This window comes from Pteropus alecto, unplaced genomic scaffold, assembly GCF_000325575.1.
Source record: "Pteropus alecto unplaced genomic scaffold, ASM32557v1 scaffold250, whole genome shotgun sequence".
Classification (NCBI taxonomy): Eukaryota; Metazoa; Chordata; class Mammalia; order Chiroptera; family Pteropodidae; genus Pteropus; species Pteropus alecto.
The window spans coordinates 325,838-335,257 of NW_006430732.1; positions in this window are offsets into that span (position 1 = coordinate 325,838).

Sequence of the window (9,420 nt, forward strand, 5' to 3'; positions counted from 1 at the left end):
TTCAAGTTTTCCACCAGAAAAATTTCATCCTAGGTATTGAAATATCTTTTTTTTAAGCATTTTATTTGATTTTATTATTAGTTTCAAGTATACAGTACATTGGCTAGATATTTATGTAGTTTATGTAAAGATCCCCCCAATTACTCTATCACTCATTTGGCTCTACACATAGCCATTACATCACTGTTAACTACATTCCTTATTCCATACTCCCCATCCCCATCTCTCAAGTATTAATTTGTACTTCTCTAGCTCTTCACCCCTTTCTTCAAAATATCTTTTGAAATAGAATTTATACAAGGTCAGCTACGAAGTAGCATTTAATTTATCTTGTCTTCTTCAGTTCAATATATATATATATATATTTTCTTTCTGAATCGTTTGTCCATGAAGTAACAGAAAAAGTGTTAAAAAAGCCCAGATAGAAACTGACATTTACCTCCCTTTAGATTTAAATTATTAATCAGTGCTTCATCACAGGCATTAGTTTAATCACAAGCTAGTAGCAAACAGTGAATGTGTTCTGGGTATTAAAAGCCCAAATTTGTTTAGAAAGGAAAAGTGTAATTCAGTCAAAAAAACAATTACGTTGAAAAAAAAAAGTGTTCTAATTCAAACAACTAGTTACTAAAGATGTTTTCAAAGAAATCGTCTAGCAATGTTTTTAAACCGGTTCATGTAGTGGATATAGACATTTACACATCCCATTGGCAATAACAACGATAGCTATTTGCATTTCTAATTGAGAATCAAGAGATTGGCTTCATCTCTGAACTGATAAAAGAGTAAATTTATGTTGCTATGTGTCACTAGAAAAGATTTGTGGAATTAAAATATTGCATGTAAAAATATTAACAAACTTTTAATTTATTTAAGCTGCTTTCTAACTCAGAGGATTTTTCATAAAACTTCCTTATAATTGTTTGCAAACTATTTACTTTTAAACTTTAATTTAACAATATATTTTTATATTTTTAAATTGCACCATGTTGCATAAAGCAACTTAATAGAACATGTTATTAAATACTGGCTAGGGCAGGGAAGTCACATATAATAAAAAAAAAACTTGAAATTCTTTTGTAGTTAGATTAAAGATAGTTTTAAAAGCTGAAATCAAAAGACAGAGAAACTTAATAAAGTAGGTAATAAAATTGCACAAAGACACCATTTTTATACTTAATGAGTCAATTGTAAAATATGCCCAAATATATAGTATATTTTATAGTAGCCTATTTTAAGGTATAATAAATTAAACACTAAATGCATACACCTCATAAATATACTTGACTGTAATTCTTAAAGCCATGCTTGTCTCAATAAGGAACCTACAGTGATTTTAAATTTTATATATATGATGATATCCCCTTGAGGAAAAGGAAATATTACAGATACCTCAGAGTTAACAATGATAGGCAAAGGCGCTCAAGTAAAGAGATGGCTTCCATGTCTCTATCCTAGTTTTCTAAATGCTACAATTCCTTAGAATAGGAGTCCCCAACCCCTGGACCACAGACTGGTACCGATCTATGGCCTGTTAGGAACTGGTACACATAGCAGGATGTGAGCAGCAGGAGGGCAAAACTTCATCTGTATTTGCAGCCGCTCCTTGGAGCTAGAATCACTGCCTCAGCTCCACCTCAGATCATCAGATTAGATTCTCATAGGAGCCGGTCCCTGGTGCCAGAAAGGTTGGCTGCCTTAGAAGGAAACTTCCATTGAAGACTTAAATAGATGATGGCTTCTTAGGATAAATGCATAGGTGTCCAGAAACACAGTCAATTGGTGGCATAAATGATTATTGAATATAGACTGTTCTTTTCCTTTAATTAGCTCTCATCTTTAGTCTGTTAAATTATTTGAGATTCCCATATCCTATTTTAGATTAAATTTCTGTGTGTCTAACAGAACCTAATGAAATGTATTTGCATTACTTCAGTGAGAAAGCACATTAATTTGTTGGTAATCATTAACGTGTAATCTAGATTGACTCATCAAATTATATTAATTAATAAAGAACTGTGTCTTGAGGTAAGGAGTATCAAGATAGGTGGGACCGGAGAAAATCTAAAAGCCATTAGCTCATGTCCTTATTGAAAACTTGTGACTTGAGAACAGCTCAAGATGACTGTTCGAGGAGTAAGAATGTTAAATTCCCACAGGGTAGATTTATGGTTTTGTTTTGTTCTTAGTTTAATTAATTTCTCAGTTTTATTTTAGAACTGTTCACTGATCAAATTCACCGAGGATATGGGGAAATTGAGGCTGTGGTAATCATAGGACAGGATATAGGTAGTGCAAGACTTGAGTTTTATTTAGCAGCCATTACTTGGTCAGCTCGGTTTAATAAGGAAGGTGGAGAAATAGTTGGAGCAAAGGTAAAAAACGTTTAGTCTTACATCACTTTTTTTTTATAATGGCAATTTTGAATAGTGCAGAAAGAAAACAAGTAGGCTTGTCTATTACGTAAGGAAATGCTGTAAAATAGTAGGCCTGAGAAGAGTTAAATATGGCATTTGCAGTTGGGATCAGCATGAGAAAATTGGATGTCTGGGGTGACAGTTGTATGGGAAAAGTGCTGAGGCAAACAGAAAAAGACAAAGGGAAACGGAGGAAAGCAAAAGACAGAAACAAAACACAAATTTCAGTGAGTACTTTTCATTGTTTAAATCGTTACCTCTGTTATCTTTCTTCCTTTCCATTACTTGTTCTACAGAATCTCTGAATGGTTCTAAGGGCACAGCTCCAGATGAGGCTGGGCTTAAAAACTACTTGGTCAAATCCAGAGAAAAAAAGCGGAAGTAGATATTTGAACATTTCAAACTGGAACCATGATTAGCTTTTTAGAATAGTTTCTTGGCCAGAAGAATGTGCATTTAGGCATGTGTGTTGCTGCATTCCCCTGAAACATGTTTCAATTGTCAGTCAAAGATTTTATCATAAGTGCTATTATTAGATACTGTGGAGTTAAAGAGATAGACCTATTCTTTACTCTGAAAGAAGAAAAAGATGGGGCCTCTTATCTTGCCTTTCTACATCTTAGACACCTTAGGGATTTTTTGACTTCAGGCTTCTGCCACATATATTGCCATTGAAGCTCAGCAGATTTTTTTTCTTCACTACTTTAAGATTACACTTTGTAGTAACTTTTATTCAGTTGCCACCTTTGCTCTATTTCTTTGTCCCCTCATTTATCCATCATGCACTGATTTCTGAAACTTTTTCTGAATACGAAGATGAGCTCCAGGGATACACACTGGTAGGACATTAGGCTATGTATAATATTCATTGCTATTTTCCCCTTAAATGTTTAACATATAACAAAGAGGGTTAAATGAGTTCACTGAAACATTGCTGTATTTCACAACAGTAGGCATTTTTCATAGGCTCTACAGTCCTTGTGTAGGCAATAATCAATTAGACAAATCTTCCCAAAGATAATTAAATTTATTGTTAAGACTCTTGTTAAAACTCTTTGATTCACATTATTATGCAGTAATGTTGTGAAATAGCTCTGAAAGAAAGGTCAGGATCCCTTTGCAATGTTTTGGACCATTGTGCTATACCTGCTCACTCAGAACTGGTGTCTTTCTCATCGAACTTGTGTATAGTTACTAGAAAATCTAAGTATTTTAAACAAATTATTATGCCTATTAAAAACTCTTCTGAATATGGACTAGAACAAAATGTAAATTATGAGTTCATTATAACAACTTTAATGGAGCTACTTTCAAGATTAAAAAGCAAACAGCCAAGCAAAGTTCACCAATTTATAAATCCTGGAAAATTAATTAATATATTTCTATCTAAATGAATGTCTTATCTTGATCTTATAACCGCTTAAATGCATTGTTGTTACTAAATTTGCAAAGATGTTGAATAATGAGAAGTTACTTCACACTCTCATAGGAAGATCAGACTTATTTTAACCTTGAATGTTAATTTTTGAAATAATGTAGTATCAAGCTAGATTGGATGATACTTTAAAAAATATCATAGGGCTGACAGAGAGGATATATTTTCATTTATTATAGATCATGAAATGTGTATGAATCAGAATTAGATGTCACAATTCTAGAACTTTGTTTCTCCATTAAATAGATCCATGTTTGAAAGCACATGTTATACTGTTGTACATATAGAAACACAAATTTTTTCAGTGCTACTTTAAAAAATAAATCATAAAATTGGAAGAATAATGTGACTAAGTAATAAAATACATGACAGCTAGTCAATGTTAAAAAAAAAAAAAAAAGGGGGGCTTGAATCCAGAAATCTATTTGCTGGAAAGGAAGACCACAGAGAAGCTACAATAATAAAAAAATAAAAACAATCAGATGATGAAAAAATGCTGGCTCTCCATTCTATTTACACTCTTGCCAGGACCAGTCTATTCTATGAACAGAATTCTTACCAAAACCATGAAAGTAGCCCTTGAAAAATAGGATTTACTTGAGATCTGGGCCAGACTCAGGCAGCTGGTTAGACACAGTGATTTGCCTGACCCCTCTGATTCTTGGCTTTCTCAGAACTCTATGTACAAGATTATTGTAGAATCAGAAACTCTTTATCCTTTCACCACCAAATCTACCAGTCTATGGACATCTGTACCATTGTACTCTCTACTATTCTTTCTTCATATTCCCTTGAGATGTGCAGCTTTTGGGATAATGAGAACCTCGTAAATTCTTCTTGCTCATACCTAGAGCAGAGTTGCAGCACAAATCTAGCTCAAGCTAGAAACTTCTCCAGGTTTAGAATGCCAAATTCAGTTTACATCTCAGCTTAACATCACTTTGTATGTTACAACCTGCAATCCTCTGCCAGGTTTAGAATGCCAAATTCAGTTTACATCTCAGCTTAACATCACTTTGTATGTTACAACCTTCAGCCCAATACCAATATACAAACCGAGGAAGATTCAAACAGAGAAGTGACATGGCAGTAAATTTAACACATCATTGTTCAAATTTTGGACCCTGCCACTCACTAGCTAACTGTGTGAGTCTGGGGAAACTATTTTTACTTGTTTCAGGCTCAGCTTCCTTATCTATAAATTGGACATGAAGCATTCTAAGTTTCATTTCAAATATAGCATTCCCTCAGAGTAAGTATTTTAAATTAATTTTAAAAGCTGAATAAACTGAATTGATAATCCATCTGGCAAACATTAGATGTAGCAGAAGCTAAGAAAGGCCAAGATGTCAGAAAATCTTCCTCAGTATTAAGTACTTTAGTGAATATAATAGTTCAGAGAAGTGAAATATCATCAGCAACTGGATTAGATAAAATGGGCTTCCAGCAATGTGAAAAATAAGTAAGGTTCTGAAAGAACTATAATATTTGGATAACGAGGAAAAAAAGAAAGGTCTGCTAAGTGGAGTGAAACAAAGGCTTGGAGGTAAGAGAAAATATAATACACACACACACACAATGAAGTGGAATAGACCCACTGAAACAGAAGGGTTATATTTGGTAATAGTTAAGGATCAGTTCCATTCTAGGTGATAGTCTAATAACTAATCTACAATCAACCAATGAAAAAAATAATTAATTATGTGGTATAGTGGCAAAAAAATATATCGTTTGTGGACAATTGGTTTTCTTGATTGTGAAGGACAGACACTTGGCTGGGCCCCCATGAACACTTCCTATTACTCACCTCTTTATTTATGTAATCCTCTCTCACTTGAGTGTGGATAGGAGTTGCGACTTGATTCTAACTGATGAATATGGCAGATGATGGGACGCGATGTCTATCTTACATAAGATTGTAACTTCTGTCTTACTAGCAGACCCTCTCTTTTTTTCTGTTTTTGATAAAGTAAGCTGCATTGATCTGCATTGCCCTATGCAGATGCCCGTATGGTAAAGAAATGAGGGCAGCCTCTGATCAACAATCGATCAAGGTCCTCAGTCCAACAAGCCACAAGGATATGAATACTAACAACCGTGTGAGTTTGGAAACAGATCTTTGCCCAATTGAGCCTTGAGGTGAGACCACAATTTTGATTTTAGCACTGTGAAGAACCCCGAAAAAGAACAAGCTAAGCTGTGTCTATGTCCTGACTTAGAGAAACCATGAGATAATAAACTTATATCGTTTTAAGTAGCTAAGTTTCTGATAATTTGTTATGTGACAATAGATTACTAACCGCTAATGTACCTATGACTGAAAAAGAGTTTTTAAATATTAAAAAAAAGCAAACCTATGACCTTAGGGTAAGAAAGAACTAAGTTAAACACACAAAGCAAAACTCATAAAGTACTCATAAATTTTGAATGCAAAAGCATATCATAAAGAATATGAACCACAATCTGGGAGAATACATTTGAAACATATAATAAAAGTCCAATATATCAATTAAAAAAATCCTCAAACAAAAAATAATCAAACATTTGCCCAAGCAAGTCATAGAATAGAAAATTAGAATGGTCAAGAAATACAAGAAAGTATTTATTCAAAATCATAATAATTAAGTAAATGAAAATTAAAACAAAATTATTTACTATACCACACTCATTAGACTGGCAGAAATATTAAAAAATTAAATAATATTTAGTATCAATGACAATATAGAGAATTAGGAATTTTCGCTTACTGTTGATTGGAGGGTAATCGGCAGAGCCATTTTGATATTCAATTAGGAAATGTCTCATGAAATTAAAATTGCATATTATTTATAACTAAGTATTTCTATTTCTGGTCATGTATAGTAGAGAAACTCACACAAGCATAAAAAGAGATATATATAAAAACATCCACTTTACTAATTTTTTCAAAGAATGAAAAATTATAACAGTTTATACTGTCAGCAGCTCAACTGAGTCAGGAAAGAGAGCTTATCTGTTGGATGTCCAGAGTAGACAGTAAAAACAAGCCAAAATGAGTCTTTGATCACTTACTGTAATGGTATAGGCAATAGATTAAATCAAAAAAAGTGGTGACTGCTTCTGTTCCATTTCTCCCACGGAATTGCACATTAGTCAAAGATTTTGTAGATCAGCATGGACATGGGTCAGGGCCATTTCATTATTAAGAGAGCCCTGAACAAAAAAAGCTCCAGAAGTTTTATGACTCCAGGGCCAGAAGGGAGGAAAAGGGGAGAAGGGTTAGGAATGAAAAGTGCTAAGTACTGAGTCAGAGTAGAGATGTTAAACAAAAAACATATGAGGCCAAAAGTTGTCCTGAAAGAAAAGGTTTACTAAGCCATATGTTAGCTGAAAAAAGGACTATGTCCTGGGGCATGCAGACTAAACCACAAGTAACAGGGCTAGGTGGAGAAGACAAACATGTCCACTGTCCTGGGATAGACAGGACTCTTTTATACAATCAATTTGGAGAAGAAAGGTATAAGTTGTTTTGAAATAATTTATATTGGCTATAGATAAAGGGGCCAGGAAAAAGATGAAGTGGGGATAGTTCTAGGATAGGTACATAGTCCATAAGGAAGAAGTATTTGCTGCTTCTTCCTATGGACAACAGTCCAAAAGTTGGCTATGGGCAACAGTCCAAAAGTTCATGCATAAAGAGGATGTGGCAGTATCTGGTAGTTGGCTGTTCTTTCTAGATAGCAGCCTGAAAGTTGATTCCAAGTTTCAACATATATTAATGAGTATGAATAGTCTTTTGTTGGTTTTGGCTTGCAGCTATTGATTCACCTCCCTGGTCGCTCTCTCCCACTCTCTGGCCCACTGTAACTTAATTTAGGACATTCTAGGATGTTGCCCTTGTCAGAGAAAAGTATCTTCTTTTATAAGGTGCCTGAAGGCCTCAGGTAAAGAGACCTAGGAATGAAGGCATGGGGCTCAGAATGAAAATATGTGATGAGAATGACCAGCCAGGGGAGCCTGAGTTCTTAACTGTAACTCCCCTTAGAGACTGCAGTGCACTGGCTAGGCCCTAAGTATAGAAATAAGAGAGTATTTTTTTCTCCTGAGGTCTCCAACGTAAAGCCTTTATACTCTTGCCTGTGATCAGGCCTGGAAAATCACGCATTGGTTTTTAACCAAGAACTAGACTCCTCAAACATGTGAAACAGTAGGAATATGAGTAACTTAAAAAAAAAAAAAAACACTAAAATAATAGAGTCAATAAAATGAAATTCTCTACAGTAATTAAAATTGAATTATAACTGCATATGTAAAAATAGATAGTCTTAGCACATAATTTTGTGAGTAAAAGCAAAGTACAAAAATGAACGGTACGATGTCATAATGCAAAACTTATGCAACAGATAAATTATGTATTTAATAATGGTTAATATATATATGTATATATAGTAAAACTACATTTAAAAAATAAATAGGAGGATACACATCAATTTCATAAACTTTTGCTTCTAGAAAGGGATTGAGGGAAGCAGAACTGGGGATAAACAAAGGATGTTTCAAGATGATCTGATATTTTGTTTAATCTGAAGAAAATATGGCAATAGAAGCATTTGTTAACTCTGGGTGGTAGGTAAATGTTATTACACAGAGAGTAATATTGTTATTTTATTTTCTGTACTTTTAAGTATATTAAAAATGTTTCCAAAAGTAGCTGACTGAATGTATGTTTGTGTGTACAATATAAATGTTAAACTGTGAGGTAAGAAGTCTTTTCTAGAAATTAAACGTTGAGATTCTCCATATGGTGCACACATATTCACAAAACGTTTGGACAGGGAGAATTCACCTCGTAAAATTATTGGCAGCAGTACAGCAACAGCAACCTGTTTTTAAATTTAAATCTTGATTAATTTAATTCTATTCAGGCTTTGCTTTGTAGATTTTCCATTATAATTTTAAAAAGAGAGGAAAATATGAAAAACAGGATACTTAAAATCCATTGCAATTAAATACAGAGTATTAATTTTAATATATATTTCTATTTTTCAATACTTGCTTCCTGAAAATATCTCCTTTGAACCTGTTGATAAAACAAAGCTGAGTTTATTGCTAACTGTGATAAAATATATCACTATCTTAGTAGTCTTAATAGTATCTGGAATGGAGAGGACAAAAACATAATATTTATAAAGCTTTAAGTTTTGTTTTCACATAGTTTCTTCAATGCGTAGGCTTAATTAGAATTGGGTAATGATCATGTAATAGTTAAGAATTAGTGACACAGCAAGGTGCAGGTTTTGAGACAGCGGATTAGAAGAGTATACTCAGTTATTTGAGGCTATCTACTGGAAAGAAAGCAATTTAAAACAGGTTTGGGGATTAATGTGATACACCACATAAACAAATTAAAAATAAGAATTATATGATCTTATCAATAGTTATAGAAAAAGCCTTCGACAAGATATAGCATCTATTTATGATCAAAACACTTAACAAAATCAGTATAAAAGGAAAGTATCTTAACATAATAAAGGCCATATATGACAAACACTCAGTCTATATTATACATAATGGTGAAAAAATAAAAAC